The sequence below is a fragment of the Tachyglossus aculeatus genome, chromosome 3 (assembly GCF_015852505.1).
Source record: "Tachyglossus aculeatus isolate mTacAcu1 chromosome 3, mTacAcu1.pri, whole genome shotgun sequence".
Taxonomy (NCBI): Eukaryota; Metazoa; Chordata; class Mammalia; order Monotremata; family Tachyglossidae; genus Tachyglossus; species Tachyglossus aculeatus.
This window is the reverse complement of record NC_052068.1, coordinates 1,500,538-1,514,060: the sequence shown is the minus strand read 5'-3', so window position 1 is coordinate 1,514,060 and position 13,523 is coordinate 1,500,538.

The window sequence follows — 13,523 nt, the reverse complement described above, 5'->3', positions numbered from 1 at the left end:
AAGAGGATAGAGTAGGAGCTGTTGGATTTGGCAAGAAGGAGGTCATCTGCTCACTTTGTGCAGAGCACTGGACTGAGCGCTTGGGAAGTCCAAGTCGGCAACATCTAGAGGCGTTCCCTACCCAACAAACAGCGGGCTCACAGTCTAGAAGGGGGAGACAGACAACAAAACAAAACATATTAACAAAATAAAATCAAGAGAATAGTAAATATGTACAAGTAAAATAGAGTAATAAATCTGTCCAAACATATATACAGGGGCTGTGGGGAGGGGAAGGAGGGAGGGCGGGGGCGATGAGAAGGGGGAGAGGAAGGAGGGGGCTGAGTGTGGGAAGGCCTCCTGGAGGAGGTGAGCTCTCAGTAGGGCTTTGAAGGGAGGAAGAGAGCGAGCTTGGCGGATGGGCAGAAGGAGGGCATTCCAGGTTGGTGCACACAGATATACATATGTGCATATGTACATATGTATATATATAGATTCATTCAGTCAGTCAGTCAGTCATATTTATTGAGCACTTACTGTGTGCAGAGCACTGTACTAAGCACTTGGGAAGTCCAAGTCGGCAACCTATAGAGATGGTCCCTACCCAACAGCGGGCTCACAGTCTAGAAGGGGGAGACAGACAACAAAACAAAACATATCGACAAAATGAAATAAACAGAAGGAATATGTACAAATAAAATAAATAAATAAATCGAGTAATAAATCCATACAAACATATATACATCTATACAGGTGCTGTGGGGAGGGGAAGGCAGTAAGGCGGGGGGGGATGGAGAAGGGGAGGAGGGGAAGAGGAAGGAGGGGGCTGAGTGTGGGAAGGCCTCCTGGAGGAGGTGAGCTCTCAGTATTTCCTTGAAGGGAGGAAGAGAGCTAGTTTGGCGGATGTGCGGAAGGAGGGCATTCCAGGCTGGTGTATACATATATACATATGTGCATATGTATATATGTATATATATATATATATATATATATATATATGTGTGTGTGTGTGTGTGTGTGTATGTATGTATATAGAGTAATAAATATGTACAAACATACATACATATATACAGTGCCTTGCATATAGTAAGTGGTTAATAAATGCCATTATTATTATTACTATTCGCTGAGCCTCAGTTACCTCATCTGTAAAATGGAGATGAAGACTGTAAGCCCCAAGTGGGACAACCTGATTACCTTCTATCTACCCCAGCGCTTAGAACAGTAAGCGCTTAATAAATGCCATTATTATTATTATTAGTCGCTGAGCCTCAGTTACCTCATCTGTAAAATGGAGATTAAGACTGTGAGCCCCTCGTGGGACAACCTGATTACCTTCTATCTACCCCAGCACTTAGTATATATATATATATATACACACACACACATATATATATATATATACACACACACACACATATATATATATATATATACACACATATATATATATATGTTTGTACATACTTATTACTCTGTTCATTTATTTTATTTGTAAATATTTATTCCATTGATTTTATTTTGTTAATCTGTTTTGTTTTGTCGTCTGTCTCCCCCTAGACAGACCGTCTAGACCGTCTCTAGATGTTGCCAACTTGGACTTCCCAAGCGCTTTGCACAGTGCTCTGCATACAGTAAGCGCTCAATAAATACGATTGATTGATTGATTGATTGATTGATGTTGCCAACTTGGACTTCCCAAGCGCTTAGCACAGCTTGGGAAGCTTGGGGGAAGCAGCGTGGCTCAGTGGAAAGAGCCCGGGCTTTGGAGTCAGAGTTCATGGGTTCGAATCCCGGCTCCGTCGCTTGTCAGCTGTGTGACTTTGGGCAAGTCACTTAACTTCTCTGTGCCTCAGTTACCTCATCTGTAAAATGAGGATTAAGATTGTGAGCTCCCGGTGGGCCAACCTGATCACCTCGTAACCTCCCCAGCGCTTAGAACAGTGCTTTGCACATAGTAAGCGCTTAATAAATGCCATTATTATTAATTAGCACGGTGCTCTGCATACAGTAAGCGCTCAATAAATACGATTGAATGACTGAATGAATGACCAACGGGCTCGCAGTCTAGAAGGGGGAGACAGACAACGAAACATAACAAGCAGACTGATGACAATACCATCTGAATAAATAGATTATTTATGGAAGTTTCGGACTCTCCCGGAGCCATCCCTTGGTTCCCACCTCAGTCAATCGTATTTATTGAGCGCTTACTGCGTGCAGAGCGCTGTACTAAGCGCTTGGGAAGTACAAGTTGGCAACATATAGAGACAGTCCCTACCCAACAGTGGGTTCACAGTCTTGAGCGAGTTCACCTCCCGCTCAAGCGCAGAACCCCTGACCCTTGCTAAGGCCTTCGGGTAACACGAGCAACTGTGGCCGAACAAATGCGAGGGGCCACAGCGACGTCTACTACAGCTATTCCTGCTGACCGGGTCCGTCCCGCGACCGCAGGCTGCATCCCTTCTCCCCAGGAAGCACAGGGGACCGGGCCAGAGAGTGCGGATGGCTCCGTGCATAATAATAATAATGATAGCATTTTTTTAATGGCATTTATTAAGCGCTTACTCTGTGCAAAGCACTGTTCTAAGCGCTGGGGAGTTTACAAGGTGATCGGGTTGTCCCACGTGGGGCTCACAGTCTTAATCCCCATTTTCCAGATGAGGGAACTGAGGCACAGAGAAGTTAAGTGACCTGCCCGAAGCCACACAGCTGACAAGTGGCGGAGGCGGGATTTGAACCCATGACCTCTGACTCCAAAGCCCGGGCTCTTTCCACGGAGCCACGCTAAGCGCTTACTCTGTGCAAAGCACTGTTCTAAGCGCTGGGGAGGTTACAAGGTGATCAGGTTGGCCCACGGGGGCCTCACAGTCTTCATCCCCATTTTACAGGTGAGGTCACTGAGGAGAAGTTAAGTGGCTTGCCCAGAGCTGGGATTTGAACCCATGACCTCTGACTCCAAAGCCCGGGCTCTTTCCGCAGAGCCACGCTGCTTCTCTTAACATCTCTTAACATCAAGCGCTTAGTACAGTGCTCTGCACATAGTAAGCGCTCAATAAATACGATTGATGATCCCCGCTACTGCAAAGACAATTCTTCCACAGGTCTTGCCAGTGGCGGGACGCACCCCTCCCCTCTTCGCCGTCATTGTCCGAGCGATGCTCACTGAGCAGCCGCGGTCCAGACAATAATAATAATAATAATAATAATAATAATAATGCTGGCATTTATTAAGCACTTACTATGTGCAAAGCACCGTTCATTCATTCAACTGTATTGATTGAGCGCTTACTGTGTGCAGAGCACTGTACTAAGCGCTTGCAAAGTACAATTCAGCAACAAATAGAGACAATCCCTGCCCAAAACGGGCTCACAGTCTCGAAGCCAGGGAGAACAGTGCCTCCTGTTAGACTGTGAGCCCACTGTTGGGTAGGGACCGTCTCTATATGTTGCCAACTTGGACTTCCCAAGCGCTTAGTACAGTGCTCTGCACACAGTAAGCGCTCAATAAATACGATTGATGATGATGATGATGATATGTTGCCAATTTGTACTTCCCAAGCGCTTAGTCCAGTGCTCTGCACACAGTAAGTGCTCAATAAATGCGATTGATGATGATGATGATATGTTGCCAACTTGTACTTCCCAAGCGCTTAGTCCAGTGCTCTGCACACAGTAAGCGCTCAATAAATACGATTGATGATGATGATGATGATGATATGTTGCCAACTTGTACTTCCCAAGCGCTTAGTCCAGTGCTCTGCACACAGTAAGCGCTCAATAAATACGATTGATGATGATGATGATGATGATATGTTGCCAACTTGTACTTACCAAGCACTTAGTACAGTGCTCTGCATACAGCAAGCACTCAATAAATACGATTGACGATGATGATGATGATATGTTGCCAACTTGTACTTCCCAAGCGCTTAGTCCAGTGCTCTGCACACAGTAAGCGCTCAATAAATACGATTGATGATGATGATGATGATGATATGTTGCCAACTTGTACTTCCCAAGCGCTTAGTCCAGTGCTCTGCACACAGTAAGCGCTCAATAAATACGATTGATGGTGATGATGATATCAAATGCTTAAAAATACCATCACAATAATAATATCTGCACTCTAGTACACAATTCAATTTCTAAAACGGGTGGGCTAGTAGTTTTCTCTGACAGCAGAACATCTATTAAGGCGTTTGGCTCAACAGGCTTCTCTCAGGGGCCTTAAGGAATAATCACGTCTAAATTCACCTGTAAATCTCAAATCCCTAAACAAACATTAATTACGCCTTACAGCAGCCTAAGAGGTTGGCTGGATTGTTAACCCCAGAATTATAGATAATTGAACTGAAGAACAAAAGAATAAATCATCCCCCCGTAATTGAGAAGCAGCCAGCAGATTGAAAGACATTAGTTCTATCATCATCATCATCATCATCAATCGTATTTATTGAGCGCTTACTGTGTGCAGAGCACTGGACTGAGCGCTTGGGAAGTTCAAATTGGCAACATATAGAGACGGTCCCTGCCCAACGGTGGGCTCACAGTCTAAAAGAAATAACAAATCTAACAAATATTTCTATCTCCTCAGAAATAACAAATTCACTATTTTGAATGAAAGCATTACAGTTCTAAGCGCTGGGAAGGTTACAAAGTGATCAGGTGGTCCCACGGGGGCCTCACAGTCTTCATCCCCATTTTACAGATGAGGGAACTGAGGCTGCTTCTCTAGGGACAAGGGGCCCTACTGTGCCTCGATGGGAACGGGACGACGGCGGCTGAGAGATTCTCTCTCAGAGACATTTCCTCTCCCGGGAGACGGTGAGCACTGGCAGTCCCGGCCCCGGAGGATAAAATGGGTCGGTCTACGGTCTTGATTTGTGTGGGAGACACTGCTCACTGAGGGCAGGGAATAATAATAATAATAATCATAATGATAGCATTTATTAAGCGCTTACTATGCGCAAAGCACTGTTCTAAGCGCTGGGGAGGTTACAAGGTGATCAGGTGGTCCCACGGAGGGCTCACAGTCTTCATCCCCATTCTACAGATGAGGTCACTGAGGCCCAGAGAAGTGAAGTGACTTGCCCAAAGTCACACAGCTGACAAGTGGCGGAGCCGGAATTTGAACCCGTGACCTCTGACTCCAAAGCCCGGGCTCTTTCCACTGAGCCATGCTGCTGGTGTCTGTTTAATAATAATAATAATAATGATGGCATTTGTTAAGCGCTTACTATGTGCAAAGCACTGTTCTAAGCTCTGGGGAGGTTACAAGGTGATCAGGTGGTCCCACGGGGGCCTCACAGTCCTAATCCCCATTTTACAGATGAGGTAACTGAGGCCCAGAGAAGTGAAGTGACTTGCCCAAAGTCACACAGCTGACAAGTGCCGGAGCGGGGATTTGAACCCATGACCTCTGACTCCAAAGCCCGGGCTCTTTCCACTGAGCCATGCTGCTGGTGTCTGTTTAATAATAGTAATAATAATAATAATAATAATAATAATGATGGCATTTGTTAAGCACTTACTATGTGCAAAGCACTGTTCTAAGCGCTGGGGAGGTTACAAGGTGATCAGGTTGTCCCACGGGGGGCTCACAGTCCTAATCCCCATTTTATAGATGAGGTAATTGAGACCCAGAGAAGCGAAGTGACTTGCCCAAAGTCACACAGCCGACAAGTGGCGGATACGGGATTTGAACCCATGACCTCTGACTCCAGAGCCCGGGCTCTTTCCACTGAGCCATGCTGCTTGTGTCTGTTTAATAATAATAATAATAATAATGATGGCATTTGTTAAGCGCTTACTATGTGCAAAGCACTGTTCTAAGCGCTGTGGAGGTTACAAGGTGATCAGGTGGTCCCACGGGGGGCTCCCAGTCTTCATCCCCATTTTACGGATGAGGTCACTGAGGCCCAGAGAAGTGAAGTGACTTGCCCAAAGTCACACAGCTGACAAGTGGCGGAGCTGGGATTTGAACCCATGACCTCTGACTCCAAAGCCCGGGCTCTTTCCACTGAGCCATGCTGCTGGTGTCTGTTTAATAACAATAATAATAATGATGGCATTTGTTAAGCGCTTACTATGTGCAAAGCACTTTTCTAAGCGCTGGGGAGGTTACAAGGTGATCAGGTTGTCCCACTGGGGGCTCACAGTCCTGATCCCCATTTTACAGATGAGGTAATTGAGACCCAAAGAAGTGAAGTGACTTGCCCAAAGTCACACAGCTGACAAGTGGCGGAGCCGGGATTTGAACCCATGACCTCTGACTCCAAAGCCCGGGCTCTTTCCACTGAGCCATGCTGCTGGTGTCTGTTTAATAATAATAATAATAATAATAATGGCATTTGTTAAGCGCTTACCATGTGCAAAGCACTGTTCTAAGCGCTGGAGGGGGATACAAGGTGATCAGGTTGTCCCACGGGGGGCTCACAGTCTTAATCCCCATTTTACAGGTGAAGTAACTGAGGCACAGAGAAGTTAAGTTCATTCATTCATTCATCCATTCAATTGCATTTATTGAGCGCTTACTGTGTGCAGAGCATTGTACTAAGCACTTGGGAGGTACAAGTTGGCAACATAAGTGACTTGCCCAAGGTCACACAGCTGACAATTGCTGGAGCCGGGATCTGAACCCATGACCTCTGCCTCCCAAGCACGTGCTCTTTCCATTGAGCCACGCTGCTTCCATTTTATTTTTATTTTATTGTTACATTATACTCTTCCAAGCACTTAGTACAGTGTCCTATGCACAGTAAGCGCTCAATAAATTCTATAGAGGTTGGAGGCTGGAGGAGGGTCCTCGGAAAAGCCACGGATTGATTGATCAATCGTATTTATTGAGCGCTTATTGTGTGCAGAGCACTGTACTAAGCGCTTGGGAAGTCCAAGTTGGCAACAGATAGTGACGGTCCCTACCCAACAGCGGGCTCACAGTCTAGAAGGGGGAGACGGACAACAAAACAAAACGCGTTAACAGAATAAAATAAATAGAATAGATATGTACAAGTAAAATTGGAGAAGCAGCGTGGCTCAGTGGAAAGAGCCCGGGCTTTGGAGTCAGAGGTCATGGGTTCAAATCCCAGCTCCACCACTTGTCAGCTGGGTGACTTTGGGCAAGTCGCTTCACTTCTCTGGGCCTCAGTTCCCTCATCTGTAAAATGGGGATATCTCTATATGTTGCCAGCTTGTACTTCCCAAGCGCTTAGTCCAGTGCTCTGCACACAGTAAGCGCTCAATAAATACAATTGATTGATTGATTGATTGATTGATTGGGGATGAAGACTGTCAGCCCCCCGGTGGGACAACCGGATCACTTTGTAAGCTCGTCAGCGCTTAGAACAGTGCTTTGCACATAGTAAGCGCTTAATAAATGCCATCATTCTTCTTCTTATTATTATTGTTAAAATAGGCATGAAATTGATGAAAATAAGCCTGTGCGTTTCTGGGAATGACATCTTCCCTTCTGCCGTCTGTCCGTTGATCTGATGCAGGTCCACCCTCGGACGCCTCCCGCGAGAGAGCCGGCCGGCCCCCGGGACGCCCTCCCAGTGACGGGAAGAGATCGGAGCCCCCCGGTAGCCGTGGAAACCGAAGTTGGCCCTCTCCCGACCCCGCCGTGGGTTCCTCGGGCCGGGCTCCGGCCTCGGACCGCGCTCTACGTCGCCTTGGCAGCTGCCCCTGGGTACCAGGCCGGGCCGACGGGGGTCTGGCCACTCGCTCAGCGTCCGGTGAAACGATTAATTTATCTCAACACGTGCTCGGGCGCGATGTCCGGTCGCAAGATCCCTGTGAAGCCCGGTGTATTTGCCGCTCCCGTGTCCGTGAAGCCGGCCCCGTCTGCTCTTGGGATGCCTGGACGGGACGCACGTCCCCATCCTGTCCCGAGGCCGGCGGCTGAGCGGGTGGGCTTCTCCGGCCTAGGAGTCGTGTTCGCCCGATGCCCACTCGGGTCTCCAGCACCTCGGTGCCCATCCGCCCGGGGAGAGACGTACTGGCGGTGGCAGGAGCCGGGGATCTCCCGCCGCTCTGCGCCGTAGGCCTCTTTCCTAGAGGATTGAGGCCTTCTCGCTTTCCCCCAGCATTTCCGCAGAAAATCCGCTCCTCCAGGATTTTTCCGGCCAGCTTCCAGCCCCGAGTCTGTCTCCTGCTGGGACGGATGAAGGCGCCTCTGGGCTGAGAGCGCTGGTCCCCGTTAGACGCCTCTTCCTGTCTCCGAGAGCCACAGAACAGGAGAAAAAAACCCGCTTTCCCAGTGCCCATTCCTTATCCTCTGCCGGGGCCGGCTCCCGGGAAGCCGGGCCCGGCCCAAGCTCCGGTCCGGGCCCGGCGAAGCTCCTTTTGGCTTCCAGAGACTTTCAGGTTGGGCCGTTTGGCCAGCTCTCCCCGCTGAGGTTTCTTCATTCTCCTTGTTCCCGCGCCTTTTCCCGGGAAGGGAAACTCTCCAGAAAGTCCTGGTTTCCTTCCCGGCAGACACGGCAGCTGTCGTCGGGCCCACGACCTCCTGGGCACGGACTAAGTGCGGGTGAATCCGTCATCGCCTCGGGGCAGCGGAGCCCGCTCGTCCCTTCACCCCAGCTTGGGGACCCCCACGTTGCGGACTTGAGAAGCAGCGTGGCTCAGTGGGAAGAGCGCGGGCTTTGGAGTCGGAGGTCATGGGTTCGAATCCCGACTCCACCCCATGTCTACTGTGTGATCTTGGGCAAGTCACTTAACTTCTCTGGGCCTCCGTTCCCTCATCTGTAAAACGGGGATTAAGACTGTGAGCCCCACGTGGGACAACCTGATCACCCTGTATCCTCCCCAGCGCTTAGAACAGTGCTTTGCACGTAGTGAGCGCTTAACAAATGCCAATTATGATTATTATTATTCTGCTACAGACAGGCCGGGGGAAGGCTACTGGAGAAACCATAAATTAAACATCGCAGGTCCGCCCGATTTGGTCAGGGAGCTGGAAATCAAGCAGACAGTTCGGCAGGTGGGGAATTGGCCCCCTCAAGGATCTGGGTTCTAATCCTGGCTCCTCCACTCTGCTGAGTGACCTTGGGCAAGGTACTTCTCTGGGCCTCAGTTACCTCATCTGTAAAATGGGGATTAAAACTACGAGCCTCACGTGGGACTGGGACACCGTCCAACCTGACTTGCTTGAATCTTCGCCAGTGCTGGACACACAGTAAGCGCTTAAAGAATACCACCATCATCATTTTCATTGATTCCTTCCCAGTCCTGCCGCCTGCCCGTCCGGCATCCCAAGCTGCTCCTCCAGGCCGTGCCAAGTTGGGGCCCGAGACATTCCCGCTCGACTGAGACGCCCCCGGCACGGGGGCCCACCCACCCGTTCCCAGATCCCCGGGCGGCCCGGTCCAGCCCGTGGTGGCACAGGACGGCCGGACTGGGAGTTTCCCCCTGAACGAGTTTCCCCGCCATTCCCAACACGAGAGACCCCCCCACCCATCTTCACCCTCCCGGTCTCTCTAGAAGCAGCCCCTTTCCCCACCAGGAAATCTTGGACATCCCAAGCCCTGAACCAAGCGTGCTCCCTCCTCCGCTACAGCCGCTGCACCCCGGGGAGGAGGGACTTGGGCGACTAGGTACAGCCGTGGGACTTCCAAGGAGCTCCGTTGAATTTCCAGAAGCCATCGTGGGACCATCAGAAGCCACCCTGGGGCCACCGAGCCTGCTGATTCTATTTTCCTTTGGAGTTTGGGTGACCCAAGGGGAGAATGAGCCCCCCGGCCCCCGCAAAAGAGTGTCCTGCCAGGAAACATGGGGGTCCCCGGCCTTCCAAGCATCGTTCTTGGCCAGACCTGATGTCTCTGAAGGAAGAGCGGGAGCTGAGCCTCTTGGACACTAGCCATGGACATTTTGCTGCCTCTCTTGGGACGCTGCCGTGTCCATCGAGTCCCCCGGCTGAGGGGGGGGAAAGGATGGAAGGAAGGAAGAAGAAGGGTCCCCTGGATGAAGGAGGGAGAAAGGATGGAAGGAAGGAAGAAGAAGGGTCCCCTGGCTGAAGGAGGGAGGGAGGGAGGGAGAAAGGATGGAAGGAAGGAAGAAGAAGGGTCCCCTGGCTGGGGGAGGGAGAAAGGGTGGAAGAAAGGAAGAAGAAGGGTCCCCTGGCTGAAGGAGGGAGGGAGGGAGGGAGAAAGGATGGAAGGAAGGAAGAAGAAGGGTCCCCTGGCTGGGGGAGGGAGAAAGGATGGAAGAAAGGAAGAAGAAGGGTCCCCTGGCTGAAAGAGGGAGGGAGGGAGGGAGAAAGGATGGAAGGAAGGAAGAAGAAGGGTCCCCTGGATGAGGGAGGGAGAAAGGATGGAAGAAAAGAAGGAGAAGGGTCCCCTGGCTAAGGAGGGAGAAAGGATGGAAGGAAGGAAGAAGAAGGGTCCCCTGGCTGAAGGAGGGAGAAAGGATGGAAGGAAGGAAGAAGAAGGGTCCCCTGGCTGAAGGAGGGAGAAAGGATGGAAAGAAGGAAGAAGAAGGCTGGTGAGGAGCCGGGGGTCAGCACTAAGGTCAATCAATCAATCAATCAATCAATCGTATTTATTGAGCGCTTACTATGTGCAGAGCACTGTACTAAGCGCTTGGGAAGTACAAGTTGGCAACATATATGAGTCGGGGTTAACTCATAGCTCATCAGGCAGGGACAGCTGAAATCTCCGTTGGGAAAAACCGGGAAAATACCCATCCATCTCTGCTTACGGGCTGCAGCCCGGACTCTGGCCCGGGTACACTCCGAGTGGGAGAAGTGAGGGTGTCTGTGTGTGTCTATGTTTGGGGGCGGGCTGTAGTACCGTTGTAGGCTCCGTGTATGTATGTTGCGTAGTCATCATCAATCGTATTTATTGAGCGCTTACTGTGTGCAGAGCACTGTTCTAAGCGCTTGGGAAGTACAAGTTGGCAACATATAGAGACAGTGGGCTCACAGTCTAAAAAAATAATGATGGCATTTGTTAAGCGCTTACTATGTGCAAAGCACTGTTCTAAGCGCTGGGGGGGGATACAAGGTGACCAGGTTGTCCCGCGTGGGGCTCACAGTCGTCATCCCCATTTTACAGATGAGGTAACTGAGGCTCCGAGAAGTTAAGTGACTCGCCAAAGGTCACACAGCAGACATGTGGGGGAGCCGGGACTCGAACCCATGACATCTGACTCCAAAGCCTGTGCTCTTTCCACTGAGCCACGCTGCGTAGGGCGGTGCAGGCCTGACCCGGCAATTTCCGTGTGTGTCAGGGTGTAAGGGGGGCAATGTAGGCCCCGATCAGGCCTCCCATCAGGGGGTGTCAAGGGGTGGGAGGGTGTGTTGGGGGGAGCGCCATTTCTCTGCCCCGGACTTAGGTGGGAGCACTGGCTTTCGGACTGTAGGATGCGGTCCGGGGTTGCCAGGAGACACAGTCGGGGAGCGGGAGCCGGGCAGAGCGGAAATCTGCAGCGGGCACGTGTGGGGGGACGATGTCACCCCAACTGACCCCAAGGGCAGCAGATCCCGGGACATCATGGAGCGTTCTAGGTCCCCCTCCCTCCCTCCCTCGATGATATTTGTTAAGCGCTTACTATGTGCAAAGCACTGCTCTAAGCACTGGGGGACACACAAGGTGATCACGTTGTCCCCCGTGGGGCTCCCAGTCTTCATCCCCATTTTACAGATGAGGTAGCCGAGGCACAGGCAAGTGAAGTGACTTGCCCAAAGTCACACAGCTGACAAGTGGCGGAGCCGGGATTTGAACCCGTGACCTCCGACTCCAAAGCAGGGGCTCTTTCGACTGAACCACGTTTATTACACGCGTCCTTCTCTTCTGACTCCTCTCTCTTCTCTCTCTACCCTCTCTTCTTTTGTTTCATGGTATTTTTAAGCGCTTAGTACAGTGCTCTGCACACAGTAAGCGCTCAATAAATACGATTGATTGATTGATTGATTTTTTAGTGCTTAGTACAGTGCCTGACATATTGTAAGCGGTTGACAAATACCATCATTTCTAGACTGTGAGCCCGCTGTTGGGTAGGGACTGTCTCCATACGCTGCCAACTTGTACTTCCCAAGCGCTTAGTCCAGTGCTCTGCACACAGTAAGCGCTCAATAAATATGATTGATTGATTGATGTTGCCAACTTGTACTTCCCAAGCGCTTAGTACAGTGCTCTGCACATAGTAAGGGCTCAATAAATACAATTGATGATGATTGAATGAATGAATAGTTATTATTACCGTTAAGCACTTACTGTGTGGCATTCACTGTACTAAGCGCTGGGGTAGAGACAAGCTTATCAGTTTGGAGATAGCCCATGTCCCAGATGGGGCTCACAGTCTTCATGCCCATTTTACAGATGAGATAACTGAGGCCCAGAGAAATAATAATAATAATAATAATGTTGGCATTTGTTCAGCGCTTACTATGTGCCAGCACTGTTCTAAGCGCTGGGGGAGATACAAGGTGATCAGGTTGTCCCACGGGGGGCTCACAGTCTTCATCCCCACTTTACAGATGAGGTCACTGAGGCCCAGAGAAGTCAAGTGACTTGCCCAAGGTCACACGGCTGGCAAGTGGCAGAGCCGGGATTCGAACCCATGACCTCTGACTCCAAAGCCCGGGCTCTTTCCACTGAGCCACGTTTATTACACGTGTCCTTCTCTCCCTCGTCCATCTCCTCTCTCTTATCTCTCTACCCTCTCTTCTTTTGTTTCATGGTATTTTTAAGTGCCTAGTACAGTGCTCTGCACACAGTAAGCGCTCAATAAATATGATTGATCGATTGATTGATATTTTTAGTGCTTAGTACAGTGCCTAACATATTGTCAGCGCTTGACAAATACCATAATTTCTAGACTGTGAGTCCGCTGTTGGGTAGGGACCGTCTCTATATGTTGCCAACGTGTACTTCCCAAGCGCTTAGTACAGTGCTCTGCCACACAGTAAGCACTCAATAAATACGATTGAATGAATGAATGAATAATGATTATTACCGTTGAGGACTTACTGTGTGGCATTCACTGTACTAAGCGCTGGGGTAGAGACAAGCTAATCAGTTCGGAGATAGTCCATGTCCCAGATGGGGCTCACAATCTTCATCCCCATTTCACAGATGAGATAACTGACGCCCAGAGAAATAATAATAATGTTGGCATTTGTTCAGCGCTTACTATGTGCCAGGCACTGTTCTAAGCGCTGGGGGAGATACAAGGTGATCAGGTTGTCCCACGGGGGACTCACAGTCTTCATCCCCACTTTACAGATGAGGTAACTGAGACCCAGAGAAGTCAAGTGACTTGCCCAAGGTCACACGGGTGGCAAGTGGCAGGGCCGGGATTCGAACCCATGACCTCTGACTCCAAAGCCCGGGCTCTTTCCACTGAGCCATGTTTATTACACGTGTCCTTCTCTCCCTCATCCGTCTCTCTTCTGGCTCCTCTCTCTTATCTCTCTACCCTCTCTTCTTTTGTTTCATGGTATTTTTAAGTGCTTAGTACAGTGCTCTGCACACAGTAAGCGCTCAATAAATACGATTGATTGATTGATATTTTTAGTGCTTAGTACAGTGCCTAACATATTG